The 26,339-nt window shown below is 36.3% G+C and overlaps 1 protein-coding gene across 16 annotated transcripts in view; it reads left to right on the forward strand.

Moving 5' to 3' along the window:
- The window catches only part of BMPR1B (bone morphogenetic protein receptor type 1B), a 392,960-nt gene that overhangs the window by 319,600 nt on the left and 47,021 nt on the right, over positions 1-26,339 (forward strand). The window contains exon 1 of one of the 16 annotated variants that reach the window (XM_077882930.1): positions 4,290-4,401. The exons of 14 other annotated variants lie outside the window; for them this stretch is intronic. The gene's annotated coding sequence lies outside the window, so the exon portion shown is untranslated. Of the gene's footprint in view, positions 1-4,289; positions 4,402-26,339 lie in introns of those variants that run through there. One more of the 16 variants, XM_077882924.1, reaches the window with a different exon arrangement.

Genomic DNA, 26,339 nt, shown 5'->3' on the forward strand with positions numbered 1-26,339 from the left:
AGAGATGCTTTTGAACAATACTGCTAAGGAATAGATCTAATGAGATTTGGGATGTTTTTTAAAATTAGTCAGCATTAGTGTAATCTTCCTTCAAGGAGCGTTGGTAATGCCCACAAGAATGTGTTGGTGGAGGGATCAGATTCCAGGCTAACCTTCAGTGGCTTTCAGTAGTTGACATAACACACACCTGTGTGTTCTCTTCCCTGACCTCAGAATTGTTTTGAAAAGCTTCTGACATCTGGGAGTGTGAAAAAGAGCAGATTTTGATTTGTTTTCTGACAAGTAGGAAAAATAAGTTCTAAATGCAGTCTTTTACCTGTGTAGTGTACGGTACTTGGAGTAAGGGCCTTGATTTATCTTCAGTCCTGGTCAGCTTAGAATCCAGGGTTCCATGATAGAGAAATGTTTTTCTTGAAGCATTTCAACATGCTGGAGGTAGAAATGTGTATATATATTTACGTAAAGATGTAAATAAATGAAAAATAGCACTGAGGTTGTGTTTCTTTTTCTCAGGAAGAGTCATTTAGAAATTACCTCTCCAAATAGTTAAATTGTTTGTGAGTAGGAATAGTGCTGACAAAGAAAACTGACTCGTTCATCTTTACCTTTTTTATAGTGATAGGTAAAGCTCTCCTTGATAAACATACATTTGCTCAATTTTTACCATGAATGCTGTCACTTAAGGGAAAATCTCTATTGAGTATCAGTAAATTTACTTTGAACTTGAACCACACTGCAGTAACTGTTAACTGAATCAATTGGCCTTTTTAAATATATGATATATATATTTTTATATTTATAGTATAAAATCAAATGGGATCCTAGATTGATTCTTATTAAATTCACAGAGTTTTCTTCTCAAAATTAAGCTTCACTTGGTTTGGCCTCAGCAGCTTATTTCTTGCAATCTATTTAATTGAGTAGCTTCTGCTGTTTATCCTAAAATGCAGATAAATGGCTTTCAGCACACTGTTTATAGTTTAATAGTTCCTGAAGTGAGTCAACATTATCTGCTAGCGTCTACATGTCATAACTAATGATCTTTCTGCTTAGACTTTCTTGCTAGTGAGGAGACACCAAACTCAACAAAGGCTAGAGACTCGCACAGTTGGGGGTGGGGGTGGGTGGATTGTTTGGGATGGCGCCTATTGGAAGAGGCTTTCTTTCCCCCTTATTGGTATGAAATTGGAAGAGCAGTGTTACCTTTACCACAATTTTAGCGTGTACGAAAGCTGTGACAAAGTGCTGTATTCCAAAGGCTGGGGTGAAACTATTGTAGGAAGTAGCTGTTAGAGGGATTTGTTTTTTTTTTTTTTTTTTTCAGATCCTCTATCTAACTAATAATTAGCACAAGTTTAATACTTTTCCGGTCAGGCTATTTCATTTGATGATAGAGAATAGGAGTCACCAGCGCTTTTTCATATTACTATCAAGTAGCTACTGTGATTTTAGTGATGAAAGCAAATATTTTTTGTCAGGGAAGATGGAAAGTAAATAAATAACCTTAATTGTTAAGTAATCATTTATTGTAAGTAGGGTCTATTCATTCTGAAAGATCGCCATGCTCTTTCCTTAGGGAAAAGACAAAACAAAACAATGAACCAGTATAAGACTTTGTGCCTAGTGAGGATCCACAGGCCTGATGACCATAATTGTTAGAGTTGAAAAGTTTTACCAATCTCGAACTCATTGAATAATAAGAAGTCTTGCCTCCTCGACTGAATTATTTTCTGTGTTTTCAGATGAAGAATAGGACATTCTGTTGGTAAACACAGAGACTAGTTTCTTAATAGTTGAAATACCAACTCTTACATTTTGGTAAAATGTTTTGGTTGATCTCATATACTCTTTGTGAATGTGGGCAACTTTCTAACTAAACTATCTAATTAAGAGAGCCACTGTTCTTTGCTCCTACCATACTAGTTTCACTAGTCTTGGGGAGCATTTTGGTAATTTAAATAGAACATGAGAAGTACAGATTTCTTACCTTCTTATACTGACTCTAAACTTTAAGATCATATACCCAACTTGTCAAAGTATTTCAGTGCAGAGATGTAACACACACGGATACATCTCCCTTATGTTGATGTGATTTAAAATACAGAAACATCTGAAGGAAGGGTTTATGAGAGGTAATTATTTTTCATGTAGCATCCTTGGATTCACGTTGTTTATTCTTTTTTTGGTTGTTTGTGTGCCATGAGACTCCGTACTGATAACTATTTGAAGGAGGAGGAAGGAAACATTTTGGCCTTAGAATATAATGTGTGGGTATGTACATTTTTAGCATAAATGAGGAGATACAAATTGGGTAAAGAAATACAAAGGAAGAAAATTTAAAGATAAGGTCAGTTAGGCTTTTCAAAGTCTGGGCCACTGAGTCTACTAGGCTTTATACAATTAAAAATCAAAAATAATAAAATCGCTTTTAGAGAATGTTTTGAAAACTGAAGCCATTTGTTTATCAAAAGAGGGACAGCTTGAGCAGTATCAGGCCAGAATGTTCCGATGTGTGCCATACTCAGATTTAAGATAACACAATCATTATAATAACATAGCCTCAGTTCAAATCTTTCCTCAGTGTTTCTGCCCAAAAGTCAACAAGATTGTCCTTTGGCAACCTCATTCCTATAAATCAAAGCAGAGCAGATGGTGGTTCAAAATCTCAGCGTTATTTTAATGGCCAATTAAGTATAATTTTAGAAGAAAAAAATTTTTCATCTTAAAATATCAAAAGTCTGTATGTTCCTAGTCATGTACATACCCAGGACCAAATTCAAACATCTTGTTTTATTTCGGATGCACAAACTGAATTATGGGAATAGTTAGGAGAAGGTTAATATGACATGTTATGGCATAACTCCTCAATTTTGGTCCTTCAGCTGGCCTCAGAGTGTTACTTGGACCTCTAAAGGCACTGTTATCTCTAACCCCAAATTCTGAATCTAAATTATATGACTTGTCAAATTCTGATTAGAGAGGATGTTTTTATGGACACAGGAATTTTTTTTTATTCTATTGTTCCTAACTCCATATATCATATGGAATTTTTCTAATATTTTTTTGTAAACTGCTGGGCTTAGTAGGTAATTAGTATGTCTCAATGGAAAAAATAAAATATTAAACATTTTCTTTAATGTATGTACTTAAATTTTATTTACATTTTGAAATGGATATATTTTCTTCATCTCTTTTTTGTGTTTATACATGAATTTTTTGTTTTTATTTTTTAACCATCTGCTATTAAAAAGGATATCTGTTTTCTTTGGTAAGGTTTTAGATTATTTATTTAAAATGGCACAGATACTAGCCTGGGGGCCAGATGGTTTTGTGTTTATATAGAGTGTAAAAGGAAACGGAGTCCAGGCCTTGGTGTGAGTGAATGGTCAGCAGCCCTTTTATGACTAAAGAATGAGAACAACAACTGAAAGTATTCTATTCCACCGTCCGCTCCTAGATTTTACAGCTCCTGAGCATAGTGGCCATTTTTTCTTCATCTCTGTGAAATCACTGTGCCATGTAGACACCCTTGTGAATGATACATATGTCTTAAATAATTTGGACTTGCTAGTAATTTTATGCTGGGTAAAATAAATATTTTATGCTGGCTTAGCCATACATGACAAATAGGTTAGTTATGTCTCAAATACAGATTTTATATAAAAAATTTCAGTAAGTCAAATGATATGGTGAATTTAATAAAAAAGAAACAATTAATGGCAATCATTGGGTTTTTAGTTTTCCCAACATTTTGAGAGGTTCCAAATTATAAGAGGAGTTTGACTTTGAGGTTTGGTAAATGTCTTTAGAGAAAGATTTCAAAATGTTTATGTGGCCAATCAGTTTGTGAAGTTTTGCTTATTTTAAAATAAACTTAAGAATTGCACCTTAAAAAAAAGAATTGCACATTTAAGTCCCATTCTGAATGTCAGAAGAGTAACATCAAAAATAGATTTCTAGATATTTAAATATCCTATTTTTTCTGCTTGCTTATAATCAGAGGCAGCTTCTAGCCATCTGGAAATGATATATAATACACTGTGGTCAGTGACTTTTTTTCTTTTCTTTCTTTTTATTTATTTTTTTGATTCTAAGGTTTCCTTTCTCTTTTACCTTTCCACTGTCATATGCCATGTATCCTGAACATAGCTCAATGCCTGACTGGAATAATCTCTCTTGCCAGCTTATAATCAAAGGGAGGACTGAAAAAACAGCTGAGCTGTATTAGGCAACCACAGTCTGGACTGCATTTCTTAACTGCTGAATAACACATCACAGGTGCAGGATTAGTGCTGCCTATGGTGCTGGTCTTTTTAGTGGAAACCCCTAGCAATTCTGTTCCTCCTCATGTCTCATCCTAGAGAACCTGGCAACGATCTATCAAGCGTACAGAAATCAAAAGTGAGTAATGGGAGAAGCTTTATATCTTAGAGTCTGTTTTTGCCCTCCAGAAAGTGTCTGCAGGACCAGTTAAGCCAATTCTGGCACACACAAAAAAAATGATAGAACTTAATCTTTCTTGGCGTAGAGGATGGAATAGAGTAGTTCAGGAGGTTCAAAAATTTTATGCACAAAAATCACATGTCAGGAAAATACAATTTAGCTTAGCTGCCCCAGGAGTGTATGATTTAGGTTACTTTTGAACCACTAAAACTTTTACATACATTTTGTGCTGTGTCTGTTGGAGTGGGTGTGTGTGTTTACCCTTACACGTTTTCCAGCACTGGCGTGGTTAGAATCAGTGTGGCTGTGTGAAGTCCTTGTGCTGTAATTTAATTGTTCATAGTTTTTGACATCAGGAATTCTTCTGCTCTGACACGTAACTCTAAATTTGTAGGTTGTAAAAGTCAAGGTTGCTTTCTTCCAGATGGAGTTTTTAAAAAGTGCAAAAATATGCTAAAAGTATTAATTATTCAGCTAAATATTAGCACAGATGAATGTTTTGAAAATATAGTTCCTGAGTCACTTACTTTTGATCAAGGAGGTCATAGATTACTTTTACAAGGTAAAGTATATACTCAGAAATGAAGACCAGTGTATTTTAGTAATTCTTGTCAGTTTTGATATCGATCTTAGAGGACGTTGTTATGAAGCATAACATAAATGTAAGCAAAGCAATGTATATAGTACTGAAGTTTTTGAACAGTTGTTTCTTTACAGTTTTACTCTTAAAACTATGAGGGCTTTTTAGTGTTCAGATTTTTAGTACATTTTGTTGTTGGTTACCATGACTCCATATTGTTCCACCTGAGATAAATCTTTAAAGTTATTGGTGATGACAGTAGTTGATAATAGTGTATTCTAAGTTAAGATTTAAAAAGAATATGTATGGTCTATACGTTTTATGCCTCACTCAAATATTTAAACATTTGAAATAGTGATGTATTTGTAGGTCAATATGTATCTTCACTCAGGTGTCCTTTAACGAGGATCCAATTCGAGGTTACAGAAAGGATTAGAAGCAAAGAGATTCTAAATGCTTTCCAGGTTTCTCCTTTGGGGAAAAAGAAGAGGATGAACATTGTGATGTGGTTTTTGCTCTGTCTGCCTTCATGGTCACTTTTCTCCTTTACGGGTAGGAGTCTGTTCAAAGTAGTTTTACACATCGAGCTGTCTTGGAGTGCAAGTTTTGGTGTGGTGGCAAGTTAAGCATCTACTGTGATTAGCCTCAGAATTCTGTGAAGCAGAGCATTGGTAGGATTCACTGAATAAAACCATAACTCCTGGTGTGGAAATCTGCCAAGTCCAAGTTGATTCTCTTCCCTGAATGTCACAGGGACTGTGATTCAGTTTCTTTGCCAACAATATGTATTTAAACAGAGATAAAGTAAAGAGATACTTTTAATTCTTAAACTATCCTATCACCTCTGATGTTATTTTATTGATAGAGTTTTTTTTGATGTTAGATTATTTTTAAACGTAGTCGTTACTTATCTAGTTCATTACTTCTTATATTGATACTTTAATTAAGATACCTTTAACCATGTTGTATTTTTGAGTATTTTCAAAGGTTTTTAATTTATTTGAATATTTTGTTTGCATTTCTCTAAATTCAAAAGCATATTAAGAGCCGAGGGAAAAGCCGGCTGCTGCTTTACCTTTAAAGAGTATACATGTGGGGGCACCTGGGTGGTTCAGTGGTTGAGCGTCTGCCTTTGGCTCAGGTCTGGATCTGGGGGTCCTGGGATCCAGTCCCACATCAGGCTCCCTGCCGTGAGCCTGCTTCTCCCTTTGCCTATGTCTCTGCCTCTCTCACTTTGTGTCTTTCATGAATAAATAAATGAAATCTAAAAAAAAAAAATAGTATACATGTGATGTCCAAAGAACTATATTCAGTCATAATCACTTACTGTATTTCCTCAGGCTCGTAACTCTACCTTAGTTACATACAAAACAAATAAATGTAAATGTATATGTTGTCTGTTCACATTTATGTAATATTTCATCCTTTCATGATTTGCTCCAGTCATAATCTAGCATCCCATAAAGTAAAAATACTTGAATGATTGAAGCTTTCACTTTTTATCCAGATGTTTTGGGATCTCTTGGCAGGGTTTTTATGACGTAAAATGTTGAAAACATGATTATCCTATAGGGTCTGAGTGATGTGGTAATGTGGATGTGTGAGTGTGGTGAAAAGAGAAACAATTGCCAGTAAATGTTTCCATAAATATTTTTCCATAAAAGCCTTAGTTTCTGTAGAGAGCCAACACATCTCTAACATTTTTAAACTAATGTGTTTTCTTTAACCTGCTCAATAGTGTCAACAATAAACCACTGAAATGAAAATCTGCCAGTATCCCAGGTTTTTTGTGCTTATGTTTTCTGTTAAAGATAGTGGTTCATTACTGCCACCCATAGTAATCTTCCCTCCTGTGCACTCCTACCTAGGACTGACTTATATTTGACAATTATATGTGGCATCATGACATCTATTTGATTGTTTTCATATAGTGCTTTTTGGTGTTCCATATGTAGTTGATTTGTCTCACTATGTTCCACGTGTAGTTGATTTGTCTCACAAGCAAGATTGTTATTTTATTGGGGGCACTTCCAGTGCTCTGGACCATTGTGTTATTTGGATGGAATTGACTTAATGATTATTTGCTAAATAAAATAATGCACAACAAGAAAAAAAAAATAGTTAACAGTGTATTAGTTGGCCTTGCACAAACTTGCAATGTTTCTTGAAAACCCCAAGCTCTGTATTTTATAGACTTTTTGCTCACAATGATGAATCTAGAAAGAAAGAGAAACTAAAAGTAAGTAAAATGAAGCAAAAGAAAGGGGAATCGAAGAGGAACGGAGTGAGGATGAAAGGATGGGGAGAGAAGAAACAGAAAAATAGAAAATGTAGGAGATGAAGGAGTAAGGGAAAGGAATGAAAAAAATTGAGGTAGTGAAAGAAAAATCACAAAAATTGAATAGTAAGCTTAAGCAGCACAGCAAATAACAGTGATTAGCAAGTATCACTCTTTCTACTTGCAAGGAACCATGGCAGGTCTTTGCTTGGAGTAATATTTCCTTCAGGTCTCACATCAAATCAGTGAGTGCTGCCACTCCCTGCATCTTGTGTAGGGAAGGTGAAGTGATTTGCAGAGGACACAGAGCAGGGGAAAACTGAGCTGAGGCTTGAACGATTTTGACTGCTTTTTCCTGTATCTTGGTCAAGTCTGAGTCCGCTGCTTGTTGACCATACCTGATACTGATTTCTCATCTGACATTTCATCCCCCTCCATAGCATGGCCAGGAACTTACCACAGAATCTTAACCTCTGTCCCTCTCTCATCTGACTTCTGAGACTCTTGAAGGAGAAAGATTCATGAGGTTCAAGAGACAGTCTACTCTTCCTCTAAATAATGTGATTTCACTTTGGCATTTTGAATCTGAATTTTATTTGTATTTTGTTACTTTTTAAGAATTTAGGCAAATATCCCAACTTTTTATTAATGATTGGGTTCCATTTTGTTCATATATATTTTTTCTAAGTTATTGTTGTAGACAACGTAGAAAATTTATCTGAAAATGGTTTGTATAACAAAAGAGGGTTGGTTAGGCAATGAAAATTGAGGTTGGATCTTTGAACTCAATAAACTTATTAAACAGAAATTAAATGACTGAACTGAGTTAAAAAATTCAAGGTTTAAATAAAAATTAGTTATCTATTTAAACACATTATTTAGGATCACCAGAAGTTATTTTAAAGATTAATATTGTTTTAAAGCTCTGATTCAAATTTCATACCTATGTATCATAAACTTTTAACCAATGTATTTGAACCAGTTGTGTTTGAGAAAGGGAATGGGCATTGATTCACATTATTTATTATCATAACAACACGGATAGGAATAGGATAGATCATTGCCAAAGCACTGCTCACCAGTTCAGTACTTCCAAATGTTTTCTTCATTAATCTTTTTATCCAAGGTATTTAAAGTACTAACTTGGGTGATAGGAATCTCAAATTTTTTTCTTGCTCCTGCCTACCCTCTGCTGAAGATGGAGTAAAACAGTGATGACTTTTAAAATTTTGTTAATTTTTGAGATATTCAGAGAGCTAAAACAAAAGTAAAAAAGAAAATGAGGAAAGGAGAAAGATTACTAGTAGATCCTGTGGCACAAATTAATATGTCAATTTTCAAGGAATTTTGGGGAGTCAAATCCAATTCTCTGTGTTACAATTTAAGTTTCCTTGATTATCTCTAGTGTTTATAAAGACTGTGTTTTAATGTGACATTGGATTTTGATATTCTCTTCACTATGACATATGAAACAGTATTTTATATCACAAACTTGAAATGTTTTATTTAGGGTATTTTTGAAGTGGTAAGAATACTACTGAGAAAAAAATTAAATAGACCTAAAATACACACAGGATATAATGGATGAATATGGAAGTTAAAATTTATCTGTTGGGGAGTTGTACTATTGTAAATTCTTTTTGTTTTTTTTTTTACATTTACTTTTGTATTAGGTTTTCTGATTTTTTATAAAAATCTTATTTTGTTTTTTGGTAAAAATCATGAGGAAGAATACACAATAATATAAAACAATATGGAAATATTTTTAAATGATTGAATATTAAGCATATACTTCAAAAAATGAGTTATATATGGTGATTATACCAAGCTACCAGCTAATAATTGTCCACTGATTCCAAATAAGGACTTAAAAAAAAAAAAAACTCTTTATAACACTGCTTCATTTCCTAAATTATGCAAGAAGAGATATCATTGAAAACATGGATATAACTATATGCAAACATATGAAATAGGTGAAAACATGTATATAACTATAACCTATATCCAAATAAAGATATTCAAAATATTCAAGAAAAATGACTTCCTATTTAAATTTGGTAATTGAATGGAAGTCACATACTATTGCATAATGATCATTAGATTATTTCATGAAGTTTGATTAATTTACCTGAAAATCTATAAATCTGTCTTCTTAGATCTGAAAATTGTAAGGAATATAAATACAATTTTGTTGTGAATTTTTTAAATGATAAATTTATTTTTTATTGGTGTTCAATTTGCCAACATACAGAATAACACCCAGTGCTCATCCCATCAAGTGCCCCCCTCAGTGCCCATCACCCATTCACCCCCACCCTCCGCCCTCCTCCCCTTCCACCACCCCTAGTTCATTTCCCAGAGTTAGGAGTCTTTATGTTCTGTCTCCCTTTCTGATATTTCCTACCCATTTCTTCTTCCTTCCCTTATATTCCCTTTCACTATTATTTATATTCCCCCAAATGAATGAGAACATATAATGTTTGTCCTTCTCTGATTGACTTATTTCACTCAGCATAATACCCTCCAGTTCCATCCACGTTGAAGCAAATGGTGGGTATTTGTCGTTTCTAATGGCTGAAGAATATTCCATTGTATACATAAACCACATCTTCTTTATCCATTCATCTTTCTTTTTTTTTTTTTTAGATTTTTTTTAATTATTTATATATTTATTCATGAGAGACAGAGAGAGAGAGAGAGAGAGGCAGAGACACAGGCAGAGGCAGAAGCAGGCCCCATGCAGGGAGCCCGATGTGGGACTCGATCCTGGGTCTCCAGGATCAGGCCCTGGGCTGAAGGCGGTGCTAAACCGCTGAGCCACCTGGGCTGCCCCTCCATTCATCTTTCGATGGACACCGAGGCTCCTTCCACAGTTTGGCTATTGTAGACATTGCTGCTATAAACATCGGGTGCAGGTGTCCCGGCGTTTCATTGCATCTGTATTTTTGGGGTAAATCCCCAGCAGTGCAATTGCTGGGTCATAGGGCAGGTCTATTTTTAACTCTTTGAGGAACCTCCACACAGTTTTCCAGAGTGGCTGCACCAGTTCACATTCCCACCAACAGCGTAAGAGGGTTCCCTTTTCTCCGCATCCTCTCCAACATTTGTGGTTTCCTGCCTTGTTAATGTTCCCCATTCTCACTGGTGTGAGGTGGTATCTCATTGTGGTTTTGATTTGTATTTCCTTGATGGCCAGTGATGCGGAGCATTTTCTCATGCGTGTGTTGGCCATGTCTATGTCTTCCTCTCTGAGATTTCTCTTCATGTCTTTTGCCCATTTCATGACTGGATTGTTTGTTTCTTTGCTGTTGAGTTTAATAAGTTCTTTATAGATCTTGGAAACTAGTCCTTTATCTGATATGTCATTTGCAAATATCTTCTCCCACTCTGTAGGTTGTCTTTTAGTTTTGTTGACTGTATCCTTTGCTGTGCAAAAGCTTCTTATCTTGATGAAGTCCCAATAGTTCATTTTTGCTTTGTTTCTTTTGCCTTCGTGGATGTATCTTGCAAGAAGTTACTGTGGCTGAGTTCAAAAAGGGTGTTGCCTGTGTTCTCCTCTAGGATTTTGATGGAATCTTGTCTCACATTTAGATCTTTCATCCATTTTGAGTTTATCTTTGTGTATGGTGCAAGAGAGTGGTCTAGTTTCATTCTTCTGCACATGGATGTCCAGTTTTCCCAGCACCATTTATTGAAGAGACTGTCTTTCTTCCAGTGGAGAGTCTTTCTTCCTTTATCGAATATTAGTTGACCATAAAGTTCAGGGTCCACTTCTGGATTCTCTGTTCTGTTCCATTGATCTATGTGTCTGTTTTTGTGCCAGTACCACACTGTCTTGATGACCACAGCTTTGTAGTACAACCTGAAATCTGGCATTGTGATGCCCCCAGCTATGGTTTTCTTTTTTAAAATTCCCCTGGCTATTCGGGGTCTTTTCTGATTCCACACAAATCTTAAAATAATTTGTTCCAACTCTCTGAAGAAAGACCACAGTATTTTGATAGGGATTGCATTAACCGTGTAAATTGCCCTGGGTAACATTGACATTTTCACAATATTAATTCTGCCAATCCATGAGCATGGAATATTTTTCCATCTCTTTGTGTCTTCCTCAATTTCTTTCAGAAGTGTTCTATAATTTTTAGGGTGTAGATCCTTTACCTCTTTGGTTAGGTTTATTCCTAGGTATCTTATGCTTTGGGGTGCAATTGTAAATGGGATTGACTCCTTAATTTCTCTTTCTTCAGTCTCATTGTTAGTGTATAGAAATGCCACTGATTTCTGGGCATTGATTTTGTATCCTGCCACTCTGCCAAATTGCTGTATGAGTTCTAGCAATCTTGGGGTGGAGGCTTTTGGGTTTTCTATGTAGAGTATCATGTCATCGGCGAAGAGGGAGAGTTTGACTTCTTCTTTGCCAATTTGAATGCCCTTAATGTCTTTTTGTTACCTGATTGCTGAGGCTAGGACTTCCAGCACTATGTTGAATAGCAGTGGTGAGAGTGGACATCCCTGTCTTGTTCCTGATCTTAGGGGAAAGGCTCTCAGTGCTTGCTTCCCCATTGAGAATGATAGTTGCTGTGGGCTTTTCGTAGATGGCTTTTAAGATGTCAAGGAAAGTTCCCTCTATCCCTACACTCTGAAGAGTTTTGATCAGGAATGGATGCTGTATTTTGTCAAATGCTTTCTCTGCATCTAATGAGAGGTTCATATGGTTATTGGTTTTTCTCTTGCTGATATGATGAATCACATTGATTGTTTTATGAGTGTTGAACCAGCCTTGTGTCCCGGGAATAAATCCTACTTGGTCATGGTGAATAATTTTCTTAATGTACTGTTGGATCCTATTGGCTAGTATCTTGTTGAGAATTTTTGCATCCATGTTCATCAGGGATATTGGTCTATAATTCTCCTTTTTGGTGGGGTCTTTGTCTGGTTTTGGAATTAAGGTGATGCTGGCCTCATAGAACAAATTTGGAAGTACTCCATCTCTTTCTATCTTTCCAAACAGCTTTAGTAGAATAGGTATGGTTTCTTCTTTAAACGTTTGATAGAATTCCCCAGGGAAGCCATCTGGCCTTGGACTTTTGTGTATTAGGAGGTTTTTGATGACTGCTTCAATTTCCTCCCTGGTTATTGGCCTGTTCAGGTTTTCTATTTCTTCCTGTTCCAGTTTTGGTAGTTTGTGGCTTTCCAGGAATGCATCCATTTCTTCTAGATTGCCTAATTTATTGGCGTATAGCTGTTCATAATGTGTTTTTAAAATCGTTTGTATTTCCTTGGTGTTGGTAGTAATCTCTCCTTTCTCATTCATGATTGTATTAATTTGAGTCTTCTCTCTCTTCTTTATAATAAGGCTGGCTAATGGTTTATCTATCTTATTAATTCTTCCAAAGAACCAACTCCTGGTTTTGTTGATCTGTTCCACAGTTCTTCTGGTCTCGATTTCGTTGAGTTCTGCTCAAATCTTTATTAACTCCCTTCTTCTGCTGGGTGTAGGATCTATTTGCTGTTTTTTCTCTAGCTCCTTTATGTGTTAGGTTAGCTTTTGTATTTGAGTTCTTTCCAGTTTTTGCATGGATGCTTGTATTGCGATGTATTTCCCCCGCAGGACTGCTTTTGCTGCATCCCAAAGATTTTGAACGGTTGTATCTTCATTCTCATTAGTTTCCATGAATCTTTTTAATTCTTCCTTAATTTCCTGGTTGACCCTTTCATCTTTTAGCAGGATGGTCCTTAACCTCCACGTGTTTGAGGTCCTTCCAAACTTCTGGTTGTGATTTAGTTCTAATTTCAAGGCATTATGGTCTGAGAATATGCAGGGGACGATCCCAATCTTTTGGTCTCGGTTCAGACCCGATTTGTGACCCAGTATGTGGTCTATTCTGGAGAAAGTTCCATGTGCACTTGAGAAGAATGTGTATTCAGTTGAGTTTGGATGTAAAGTTCTGTAGATATCTGTGAAATCCATCTGGTCCAGTGTATCATTTAAAGCTATCGTTTCTTTGGAGATGTTGTGTTTAGAAGACCTATCGAGTGTAGAAAGCGCTAGATTGAAGTCACCAAGTATAAGTGTATTATTATCTAAGTATGCCTTAACTTTGGTTATTAATTAATTCATATATTTGGCAGCTCCACATTCGGGGCATATATATTGAGGATTGTTAAGTCCTCTTATTGGATAGATCCTTTAAGTATGAGATAGTGTCCCTCTTTATCTCTCACTACAGTCTTCGGGGTAAATTTTACTTTATCTGATATTGGAATGGCTACCCCTGCTTTTTTTTGAGGACCATTTGAATGGTAAATGGTTCTCCAACCTTTTATTTTCAGGCTGTAGGTGTCCTTATGTCTAAAATGAGTCTCTTGTAGGCAACAAATAGATGGGTCCTGCTTTTTTATCCAGTCTAAAACCCTGCGCCTTTTCATGGGGTCATTAAGCCCGTTTACATTCAGAGTTACTATTGAAAGATATGAGTTTAGCGTCATCATGATATCTATTCAGTCCCTGTTTTTGTGGATTGTTCCACTGGACTTCTTCTTAAAGGGGAATTTTAAGAGTCCCCCTTACAATTTCTTGCAGAGCTGGTTTGGAGGTCACATATTCTTTCAGTTCCTGCCTGTCTTGGAAGCTCTTTATCTCTCCTTCCATTTTGAATGAGAGCCTTGCTGGATAAAGTATTCTTGGTTGCATGTTCTTCTCATTTAGGACCCTGAATATATCCTGCCAGCCCTTTCTGGCCTGCCAGGTCTCTGTGGAGAGGTCTGCCATTACCCTAATACTCCTCCCCATAAAAGTTAGGGATTTCTTGTCTCTTGCTGCTTTAAGGAGCTTCTCTTTATCTTTGGAATTTGCAAGCTTCACTATTAAATGTCGAGGTGTTGAATGGTTTTTACTGATTTTAGGGGGGGATCTCTCTATCTCCTGGATCTGAATGCCTGCTTCCCTTCCCAGATTAGGAAAGTTTTCAGCTATGATTTGTTCAAATATTTATTCTGGCCCTCTGTCCCTTTCAGCGCCCTTGGGAGCCCCAATTAAATGTAGGTTTTTCTTCCTCAGGCTGTCATTTATTTCACTTAATCTATCTTCATGGTCTTTTAATTGTTTATCTCTTTTTTCCTCAGTTTCCCTCTTTGCCATCAACTTGTCTTCTATGTCACTCACTCGTTCTTCCACCTTGTTAACCTTCATCGGTAGGATTTATAGTTTGGATTGCATCTCATTCAATTGATTTTTAATTTCTGCCTGATTGGATCTAAATTCTGTAGTCATGAAGTCTCTTGAGTCCTTAATGCTTTTTTCTAGAGCCACCAGTAGCTGTATAATAGTGCTTCTGAATTGGCTTTCTGACATTGACTTGTAATCCAGATTTTGTAACTCTGTGGGAGAGAGGACTGTTTCTGATTCTTTCTTTTGAGGTGAGGTTTTCCTTCTAGTCATTTTGCTCAGTGCAGAGTGGCCAAAAACAAGTTGTATTGGGAAAAGGAGAAAAAGAGATGAGAGAAAGAAGGAAAGAAAAGAGAAAAAGAAAAAAAGGAAGAAAAAAGAGAAAAAAAAAGAGAAGAAAAAGAGAGAAAGAAAGAAAAAGAAAGAAAGAAAGAAAGAAAGAAAGAAAGAAAGAAAGAAAAAAAGAAAGAAAGAAAGAAAAAAAAGGGGGTGGGGGAAGCAAACAGAAATCAAAAAGAAAAAATAAAACACGGGGGAGTATCTTCTGATTGTGTATACAGTAAGTCCCTTGACTTCCCCTGGAACTTGTCCGTCTCTCTGGTCTTCTGGGGGAGGGGCCTGTTGTGCTGATTTCCAGGTGTTAGCACTTGGGGGAGCTGCTCTGCCCCTGCCTGGTGCAGGGCTCAGTGGGGGTTGTTTACCCCGTGAGGCCCCAGGAAACAACCACAGTGGCCGAGGCCAGCTCTGGAGCCCTGGAGTCAGCCCCCGCAGTAGCTCCAGAGCTCTCCGTCTGCAGGGCCTGGAGGCTCCGGGGCGGGGCCGCTGATCTGCTCAGCTCGGGGCAGGAGCGTCCTCGCTGTCCTGGGCCCTCCCGGCCTCTGCCTGTCCCGGAGGGAGGCCGGATCCTGGGCTGTGTCCCAGCGCCCTGTGCTCCGGGGCCTGCGCTGTTGGATTAGCGCTCCTGCCCCACAGCCCCCTCCGCGGAGCCGCTCAGAGCCCCCCCGAGCTCCTCCTGCCCCGCAGCCCCCTCCGCGGAGCCGCCCCCGAGCCCCCCGAGCTGCTTCCGCCCCGCAGCCCCCTCCGCGGAGCCGCCCCCGAGCCCCCCGAGCTGCTCCAGGTCCCGCCGTGCGCGCTGCAGCCCTTAGGGAGCTCGGCGCACTCTCCCGGGGGCAGGTGTCTGTTAGTGTCCCCGGGAGCCCGAGGGCATCCCCGCCCTCCTGGGTCCTGCTCCACCTCCCCGCGAGCCCCTCTCCGCCCGGGAAGGTTGGTGCAGCTCCTGCTCCTCCGGGACGGGGCTCTCCTGTCCTGGGGACCCTCGCCCTGGCCTCAGCCCGGCTCCTCGCGGGGCCCCTCCCCCTTGGAGGCCTTTGTTTCTTTATTTCTTTTTTCCCGTCTTCCTACCTTGATAGAGGCGCGAATTCTTCTCACTGTAGCATTCCAGCTGTTCTCTCTTTATTTTTTTTTAAATTTTTATTTATTATTTATGATAGTCACAGAGAGAGAGAGAGAGAGGCGCAGAGACACAGGCAGAGGGAGAAGCAGGCTCCATGCACCGGGAGCCCGATGTGGGATTCGATCCCGGGTCTCCAGGATCACGCCCTGGGCCAAAGGCAGGCGCCAAACCGCTGCGCCACCCAGGGATCCCTGTTCTCTCTTTAAATCTCAGGCCGAATTCATAGATTTTCAGGATGAGTTGAAGGTTATATGCGCCTATATGCGCCTGTGAGCCTTTGCCCTCCTCCCCTTTCCTAAACTCCAGCAGCAGCTTTTCAGATGGGAAAGGATACTCTCCATATTCAACGTGGTCCCACAACTTTTTTGGTGAGGCGACCTTGTTGTGATTTTTTAAGAACACACAAACGTGCAAAAATATATCTTGAAGTCATCTTGTGGTTCATTTGCTCCCTAAAAATCTTATGGTCCTCTGAAAGAAATGAATTTGAATTTTATGTTGGCCTCCACAGCCCTATTTTTTTATTATCTTGGTAATTTCAATAGTTAACTACTTCAGTTAACTATAATGTAACCAGCTGTGTCAAGCAGACAGCATTTGAAGTGTTTGGATTCACACTGTTAAGCTAAATATTGGTATTAGAGAGACAGAACAAGGAAAGGGGAGAGTAGGAGGGAGGAAGGAAAGTGAAAAATGGAATGATCTTCCAAAGAGTGATTTATTTAGTGAAGTATTCTAAGAAATTTTTTGAAGTGAGGCTTTTCCCATTTTTCCCCTTACATTTTTCTGTGAGGTTTATTTATAATTCTGTTACTAAATATTAAAAAAACCATATTTGGCTGGAAGCTATTGGTAAGAAATAATTACTTTTGTTGAAATTTCATTCAACTTAAGCAGAAGCCATTAACTATTTAGCTTTCCTTAGTAGAAAAAAGTTTTTACAGATTTAACCTGTTGGTTTAGAAAATATGACATACTAAGTTATACTTAATGTTTCTTTAATGGCTAGTTATCTTTCAATTGCTTTCAATGATGATCTTTTACATAAAATTTAATGCAAATTGAGTAAAGAGGATCTGATTAATAAAGATCTTACATTATTTGAATGAACTGACTAATCAAACTTTATTGTATCTTGATGTCTGCCTTTTTTCCATTTCAAATGGAGGGAAATATAATAAATATAAAGAAATGTAAAAAATACAATTTGATAATTATCTTAATCAGACATCTAATATTTGGGATAAATCTCCATGATTGCTATTATGTTGTTTATCTGGATGTTCACATTTATCATAAATATATATCTTTGGGGGATCTCTGGGTGGCTCAATGGTTTGATGCCTGCCTTTGGCCCAGGGCGCGATCCTGGAGTCCCGGGATGGAGTCCCACATCGGGCTCCTGGTATGGAGCCTGCTTCTCCCTCTGCCTGTATCTCTGCCTCTCTCTCTCTCTCTCTCTCTCTCCCTCTCTCTCTCTATCATGAATAAATAAATAAAATCTCTCTATATATATCTTTGTCTTTTCTTCTAATTCTTATTTCAGCATCATATTCTGGCTAAATTCATGTTTCTATAAAATCATTATTCTTTGTTTATTTATGTAATTATACTTTTTATGCCTTACTTGGATGTGTTCTGTTTTGTTTTTGTTCCAAAATGCCTGGCTTATGTTTGTGAGGCTGGATTGATTTTGCACAAATCGAATATGGTTTTATATGAAAGTTACTTTTTAAAAATAAATCCCTTTTCATAATTGTAACAGTAGATATAACGGTCCAATTTCTGATTGTCCCTTTTTCTCATATGGGAACTAGCTATTAAGAAGATCTTAATCAGTGATTAAAAACCTCCCAACCAACGGAAGTCCATGACTAGATGTCTTCACTGGTGAATTCTACCAAACAATCAAAGAAGAGTTAATACCAATTCTTCTCAATCTCTTCCAAAAAACAGAAGGGAGGGAACACATTCAAACTCATTTTATGAGGCCAGTAGTACCCTGATACTAAACTCAAGCAAGGATACCACAAGAAAAGAAAATTATGAGCCAATATCCCTAATGAACACAGATGCAAAAACCCTTAGCAAAATATTTGCAAACTGAATGCAGCAATACATTAAAAGGATCATTCACCATGATCAAATGGAATTTATTCCAGGGATACAAGGATGACTCAGTATCAACAAATTAATCAATGCGATACACCACATTAATAAAAGGAAGAATAAAAATCAAATGACCAAATAAATAGATACAGAAAAAGCACTTTAAAAATCAACATCAAAAAATAAATAAAAATCAACATCCATTTATGGTAAAACAAAACAAAACAAAAAACTCTTGATAAAGAAGGTATAAAGGGAACTCACCTCAAAATAATAAAAACCATATGTGAGAAGCCCACAGCTAACATTATATTTAGTACTGAAAAGCTGATAGCTTTTCTCCTAAGATCAGGAATAAGACAAGGATGTCCACTCTCACCGCTTTCATTCAACATAGTATTGGAAATCCTAGCCAGAGCAATTAGTTAAGAAAAAGAAATAAAAGAGATTCAAATTGAAAAGGAATAAGTAAAGATGTCACAGTTTACAGATGACATTATATAGAGAACACTAAGAACTCAACCAAAAAACATTAGAACAGTAAAGTTGCAGGATATAAAATCAATTTGTAAAAACCTGTTGCATTTCTGTACACTAGTAATGAAATATCAAAAAGAAAAATTAAAAAAAAATAGTCTCATTTACAAGTTCATCAAAAAAACAAAATACCTAGGAATAAATTTAACCAAAGAGATGAAAGATCTGTACACTAAAAACTAAAAGACACTGGATGAAAGAATTGGCACAAATAAATGGAAAAATATTTCATGCTCACAGGTTGGAGGAATTAATATTGTTAAAATGTGCATACTACCCCCAAAGCAATCTACAGATTCAGTGCAATCCCCATCAAAATTCTAGTAGCATATTTCATAGAAATATAGAACATACATTTCTAAAATTTTTATGGAACCACAAAAGACACCAATTTCTCAATTTTGAGAAAGAAGAACAAGCTGGAGGCATCATGCTCCCTGATTTCAAACTACAGTTGACCGTTTAACAATGTGAGGCTTAGGGGTGCTGATTACCCATGCAGTCTAAAGTTTGTTTATGACTTTTTACTCTCCCTAAACTAATAGCCTATTGTTGACTGAAAGCCTTACTGATAACATAAACAGTTGATAAATCCATGTTTGTATGTTATATGTATTACATACTGTATTCTTACAATAAAGTAAGTTAGAGAAAAGAAAATTTTTAAAAAATCACAAGGGGGTCCCCTGAGTGGCTCAGTTGGTTAAGTATCTGCTTTCAGCTCAGGTCATGATCCCAAGAGCTGAGGATCTAGCCCTGCACAGGCTCCCTGCTCTGCTCTGTGGGGAGCCTGCTTCCCCCTCTTCCTCTGCCTGCTGCTCCTGCTGCTTGTGCTCTCTCTCTTCGTCAAATAAATAAACCTTAAAAAAAAAAACATAAAGAAGAGAAATTACACTTATAGTACTGTACTATAGTTATCAAAAAACCTACCTATAAAATCTGCATAGTTCACACCAGTGTTGTTCAAGGGTCAGGTATCTATTACAAAACTATAGTAATCAAAACAGTATGGTATTGGCATAAAAACAGGCACATAGATCAATAGAACCGAGAACCTCAAAATAAACCCATGTATACATGGTCAGTGAACTTATGACAAAGGAACCGAGAATATACAAGTAGGAAAGGACAGTTTCTTCAATTAATGGTGTTGGGACAAATGGACCACTGTCTTACACAATACACGAAAATTAACTCAAAATGGATTCAAACCTTGATCTTAAGACCTGTAACCATAAAACTCCTAGAAGAAAACATAGGCATTGGCTCCCTGATTTTAGTCTTGGTGATAATTTTTTTTTAAAAAAATCAAAGGCAATTAAAAGCAAAGGCAATTAAAGCAAAAGATAAGTTGGACTATATCAAACTGAAAAGCTTCTGCACACAAAAGGAAATCACTGACAAAACAAAAAAGGCAACCTGCTAAGTGGAAGAAAATACTTGCAAATCATGTATCTGATAAAGGATTAATATCCAGAATATATAAAGAACTCATACAACTCAATGTAAAAACAAAATTTAATTAAAAAATGGGTGGAGGCTCTGAATTGATACTTCTCCAAAGAAGACATATAGATGCCAAACAGGTATATGAAAAGATTCTCAACATTATTAATCATCAGGGAGATGCAACTCAAAATGATATTTTACATCACACCTGTTAGAATGGTTGTTATCAAAGAAATAAACAATGTATAAATGCTGGCAAAGATGTGGGGAGAAGGCAACCCCTGTGTCCTATTGTTGAGAATCTGAGTTGGTACAACTACTATGGAAAACAATATGGAGTTTCCTCAAAAAATTTACAAAAAGAACTACCATATGATCCAGCAATTTCACTTCTGGATATTACCCAAAGAAAATGAAAATACTTAACTTGAAAATATATATGCACCCCTATCTTCATTGGTGCACTATTTACAATAACCAAAATATGGAAACAACCTAAGTGTCCACATAGTTCACACCAGTGTTGTTCAAGGGTCAGCTATCTATTACAAAACTATAGTAATCAAGATTTCCTTCTTTCTATGACTGAATAATATTTCAGTGCATATGTATATATCACATTTATATACCACAGTGATATATACATATGCACTGAAATATTATTCAGCCGTAAAAAGAAGGAAGTTTTGCCATTTGTGGCAGCACTGATGGACCTTGAGGCCATTATGTTAAGAGAAATAAGACAAAGAAAGAAAAATACCAGACTATCTCACTTATATGTGGAAGCTTACAAAACAATACAAAACAAAAAAGTCAAGCTCATTGATAAAACAGATTGGTGGTTGCTAGAGGTAGAGGGTGGGGTGGGTGAAATGAGTGAAGGGAGTCAAAGGTACGAACTTCCACTTATAGAATAAATAAATCATGGGAATTTAATGTGCAACTTAGCAACCGTATAATACTGTAGTACAGTTAATATGTATTACAGTTAATAATGCCATATTGCGTATTTGAAAATTGCCGAGAGATCTTAAAGATTCTCATCATAAGAAACGGAACAACATATGGTGATGGATGTTAATTAGACTTATTGTGAAGATCTTTTGCAATATATACACATATAAAATCATCACATTATATACCTGGAACTTAGACAATTCTGAATGTCAGTTATACCTCAATAAGAAAATGATCTTTGAATTTTACTTTTTAACAGTGTGCTTAGATTTTTAAGGTGAGTCTAATAAGGTTTAATCATTCTGCTGCTGCTACTTCTCTTCCCTCTTGTCTTCTATTAACCTCCAAATTATCACTCAATTATTTTACCTCGTGATTGGAAATATTAATTGTGTGATAATGAATTTCATTTCGCAAGGAGTTAAACACTTATAGATTAATTGACTGCTGAGTAGCAATCGCACACTTTTACATAAATTACTCTCTTGATTTGATTATTTTGGCAAAAGCAAGTGAAGAACTCCTCACTTGTCTCATTTGCATTTAACCATTCATTTATTTAATAATGCTAATTAAAGAAATCATTTTATCATCTCACCACTTTTACCTGTTCAGGTTACATTGTATGAATACAACCTTATGTGCTTATTCAGGATTTTATCTGTTAATTCACTTTATAGTAATGGTATCTCTATTATGAGCTAGCAATATTTTTTCCTCCTTTTTTTTGTTCTTGAGGAATGGTTTTCTGGTAAAGTGACATAAATTCTCACTGTGTGTTAGTGTTAAGTATTTTAGAAAGATTATGCAGCACCATTTCATCTTTACAATTTTTATAGAAAGTATGTTATTTTTAAAGATTTTATTTATTTATTTGAGAGAGAGATAGAGATAGTGACAGAGATAGAGCACAAGCCAGGAGAGGGAGAAGCAGGCTCCCTGCTGAGCTGGGAACCTGATGTAAGGCTCCATCCCAGGACCCTGATCATGACCTGAGCTGAAGGCCAGTGCTTAATCAACTGAATCACCCAGCTGCCCCAAAAGTATGGTTTTTAACAGATTTGTCCAGGTTTGAGAGCCAGGAGTTTACTATAAAACTTGCTTGGAGCTAATAGACTCAGGTATCTTTCCATACTAATAGCTGAAGTAGTTACTTAGAACAATAGATCGTTGATAACTTGCAATATAGACTGAGGAATATGTGCACATAAGCATATAAAAATGATAGACCGTAGTGGATTTAGTGTTACTACCAAGCCAGTGTTTACTGGTTCAGTGGTATATCTCATACTGAAGATTATCTAAGGAAGTTTCTTCTTCCTTGCTGGATTTTCATTCTTCTTCCTTGCTGGAGTTTCTTCTTCCTTGCTGGTTTTTCCTTGTTCGCTGATGTTCTTTATTCTACATCAGGATATGAGACCAATTAATTTGCTTTGTTGAACTGAGAAGCAATTGGCAGATGAATTTAAATTGCTCCATCTACTATTCATTGATCCATGCTGATGTGAAAACACAAATCATGGTCCTTTTGAATGCAAGCTATGAGAAATTTTGTGATGCAAAATATGGAAATTTCATGATGCAAAATTCAATAGTCCTTACAGAGATAATTAAATTTTCCACAAGAATTAGGACCTTCATACATTTTGTCAATATCCATATGGATGTGAATTCTTCATTTTTATCACATATGCAGTCTACAGTGGACTTATCATCTGAGATATATTATTTCCAAATCTGCTAATTTTTGTTTTAATATAAAGAGGCTGGCTTATTTTTCCTTAAAGCATCTTCCCACCCTCTCCTGTTTAGTAATGAGTACATTACTGTTTAGTAATGAATACATTGTTCCTTTTTAGGATTTGGCATTTTTCTCCATATCTCTGAACAGATAATTGTTTGGCTACCTCTTGATTGTTCAATTTTAGGCATGACCTTTGACTTTCCACTTTTGAAGCTTTACTACTCTCTCTCCTACTATATATATATATAGAGAGAGAGAGAGAGAGAGAGATATGTTTCCTTAGATTCCTTTGTTTCCATCACAAATTAATTTCCAAACTGTCAATCAGTTTAAATTTAAAATACTCCGAGTTATTGTATTAATTTAAAAATTTCAGACCTTTGTCTCCCAGAATTTTTTGACTTGTTGTTCAGTCAGGCCTGGCTATTCCTTCAGTCCAGTCATAGTTACCATCTTACTATCCACTCTCAGTATCTTGAGAGTGCTTCACCTTTCTCTTGGGTTGGATTTCCCATAGAAGAAACCCATTTTTTCTTTCTTATTTACACTTTCATTTGGGCAGAGCATCTCTGCCAGTAACTTCCTGAGAATGTTATTGTATGAGGTAAAATTTTGAGACCTTACGGATCTTCAGTTTTTTTTTTTTCATATCCTCATATTTGATTTATAATTTGCACAGGTATTGATTTCTGGACTTGAAACACTTTTCCCTCAGAATTTTGAAGACATTACTCTATTTTATTCTAATTTCCAGTTTTGTTGTAGAAAATTCAATACTACACTTAATTTTAATCTTTTATTTTTATCTTTATATATTTAAATATATGATATATAAGATCTCCCTTTGTCTCTAATGTTGTAAAATTTCACAACATACTTTGGTGTAGGTCTATTTGTAAACTCTGGATCCTTTCAAACTAGAAAATTATGATTTTCAATTATGGGGATTGTACACTATTTATTTATTTGATGATTTTCTCCCCTGTATTTTCTCAAGTCTCTCTAGAGATATTATTGTTCAGGTTTTAAAATTTCCTAGATTGACACTCTAATTTACTGAACTCTTCCACCCCTGTGTTTTGGCCTACACTGTGGGAGATTTCCAAATGTTTATCTCAGCTCACCTGTTGAGTTGTTTATTCATGCAATCATATTTTTAGAGTTCCTTATTTGTTATTCCCTTTTTGTAGAAACGTGTTCTTATTTTATGGGTGTATTTTTTTGAGAAAAATGACAGTATAATTCATACTTTTTTAAAGTTTTTTTTTTTTTTTTCCATTGTATGTTTCTCCCAAATGGCTTTCTTTTGTCTGTTGGTTTTATTCTCAATATTTGATGTTTGAGGCTTTCCTCATATATCTCATGACCCTGAATTAGTGGCTTGGGCACAAGAGAATGGATTGCTATCAAAGCTGATTGGAAGCTTGTTGGGTAGATCTTGTCACCAATGGACCTTACTATAAGATAATATTGCAGGGCTGTTTCACTGAGAAACTTCCAATATCCCTGTCTTTAGGTATTTTGTTTGTTCTTGACCTAGTCAAATTCCTGAGTATTATGGAAGAGATAAGCCAGGCTGCATCGAGTTTTGGAAGCCATGTAGAGGGAGAGGACAGGAGTCAACAGCCAGTGTAAATGATCACTGAATGTTTGCAGTAAGGAGGTACCCTCGCCCTCCCCTGTGCTTAGTTTTCTACAGTCCCTCACTTTGATGGTAAAACAGGAAAATAAGGAAGGCATCTCTGTGATATGCATAACAGATTTACTCTTCCAGTCTTATGTGGGGGGTGTGGGGGTAGGGAGGGTGGAGGTGATGTTACCAGCCTTTGGGAACGGGAGAGGGCAGCTGAACTCTACTTCTAAAAGCAACTTGTGGGAGGACTCTGGGGTCTTTTGGGAGTTAAGTTGTAAAATTATTTGGTTTCTTGGCTTTTCCCTAACTTTGGCTTATGAATCAGTATCTTTGGCTTTGTTAAATTAGTTACAGCTTTCCTTCTGCTTACCAGGTTTTTATTGCTCTTTTGTATTATAGGTTCGTTTTCTTAGCCTTTCCCCTGTTATTAGAGTAGGATTCATAATTAAAATACTTTGTAATCTACTCTTTCCAACAAGATACATATTTTAATATTTTTCGTGCCAATAAGTATACTTCCACATCAACATTTTAATGACTACATAGGAATCTCTTTTTAGAGATCTGATTTATCCCCTGTTGTAAACGTGAGTTGTTATAAGCAGGATTGCAAAGAGCCCCCTTCTACCTAAAATTTGTGTCAGTCTTTCAATAAATTTAAAATGTGAGAAAATTATGAATCTTTTATTAAAATGTTTTCTTTTATTCCTGATAGTATGAAGATGTTTCCTTTTCTTTCTTTTTTTTTTTTTTCCTTTTCTAATATAGACCTTTCAGTATAAACATTCCAGTGTAAAATTTCCCCCCCAGATGGGAAATCCTATGTATGTTTCGTTCATACTACATACTGAGGCTGGACTAGAAACAGGAAAGGCACCCAATACATATTTTCTAATGAGACATATGCATTATAAATGAATTTTAATTATTTTATTTTAAAACTTCAAAGAGAAGGGGTCTCCTATGAAGGAAGCAGGATGTAATAAGTTTAAAATATTTTATTTTCATAATTTTTTAGTTATTTTGAGGTTACTCAGGTCATAAAGTTAGTAGGAATGAGAACTAAATTTAAAAAGAAGGAAGCCAGCATGGCAGGGCAATGTATAGGCTTGCCAACACCCACCACACCTAGATAGCAAGCAGGGCTGAGGCATGTATGCTGGTGAACTTGTAACAAATGACTTTAAATATAAGATACCAACATATAATGCATTTATTTTGGAATTTAAGGATAAACCTCCTATTATATAGAGATGATTTACATCTATTGCGATGAATTATGTGGTTGGATTAAATAAATATTATTTGCTTAATCTAGTCCTGGGTTTCTTAAAGTGGAGTCTGCACATGATCTGTCTCAGAATCACATGGAATCTTGAATATTCACTTTCCTTGGCTCGCCTAAGACCTATGGAATCAGAATCACTGTGAGTGGCCCGGGATTCTGCATATAACCAACTCTGCATATGCACATTACAATCTACCTGTCTTCTCTAGACTAAAATAGAAGAAACTGTTTGAGAAAGTCAAGTACACGTATAATATAAATTTGAAAAATCTAATGAATTTAGAATTAGTGATTAGGGAAATTCTGGTAAATTGATTTATTATATTTTATTGCTTTCTCATTCAATTATTACTCTCTAAGAATTCAACTAATTAGCTTACCATACAGAAAGTCAGGAAAAAATATAACTTTTTTTAAACTTCTCATTCTCTGATATGACCAGTGGCTAGAGGCATTAATTTGTGGTTTAAGAAATTAACACATGCAGACTTGTATACAACTGTTGAGTATTTTGCATCTCTGGCTTAGAATTTCAACTTTTTAACCCAACATATTTTAGATAATATTTTCTTTAAAATTGGTTTTAATTACAGACAAGCTCGATGTGTTGTGAAAATTTAAATCAAACATTGCTCGGATTAACAATTTATGCAAGAACATAGCAGTATGTGAGCTCTTGCCACAAAGCCTGAAACATAAT

Source organism: Canis aureus, chromosome 33 (assembly GCF_053574225.1).
Source record: "Canis aureus isolate CA01 chromosome 33, VMU_Caureus_v.1.0, whole genome shotgun sequence".
Classification (NCBI taxonomy): Eukaryota; Metazoa; Chordata; class Mammalia; order Carnivora; family Canidae; genus Canis; species Canis aureus.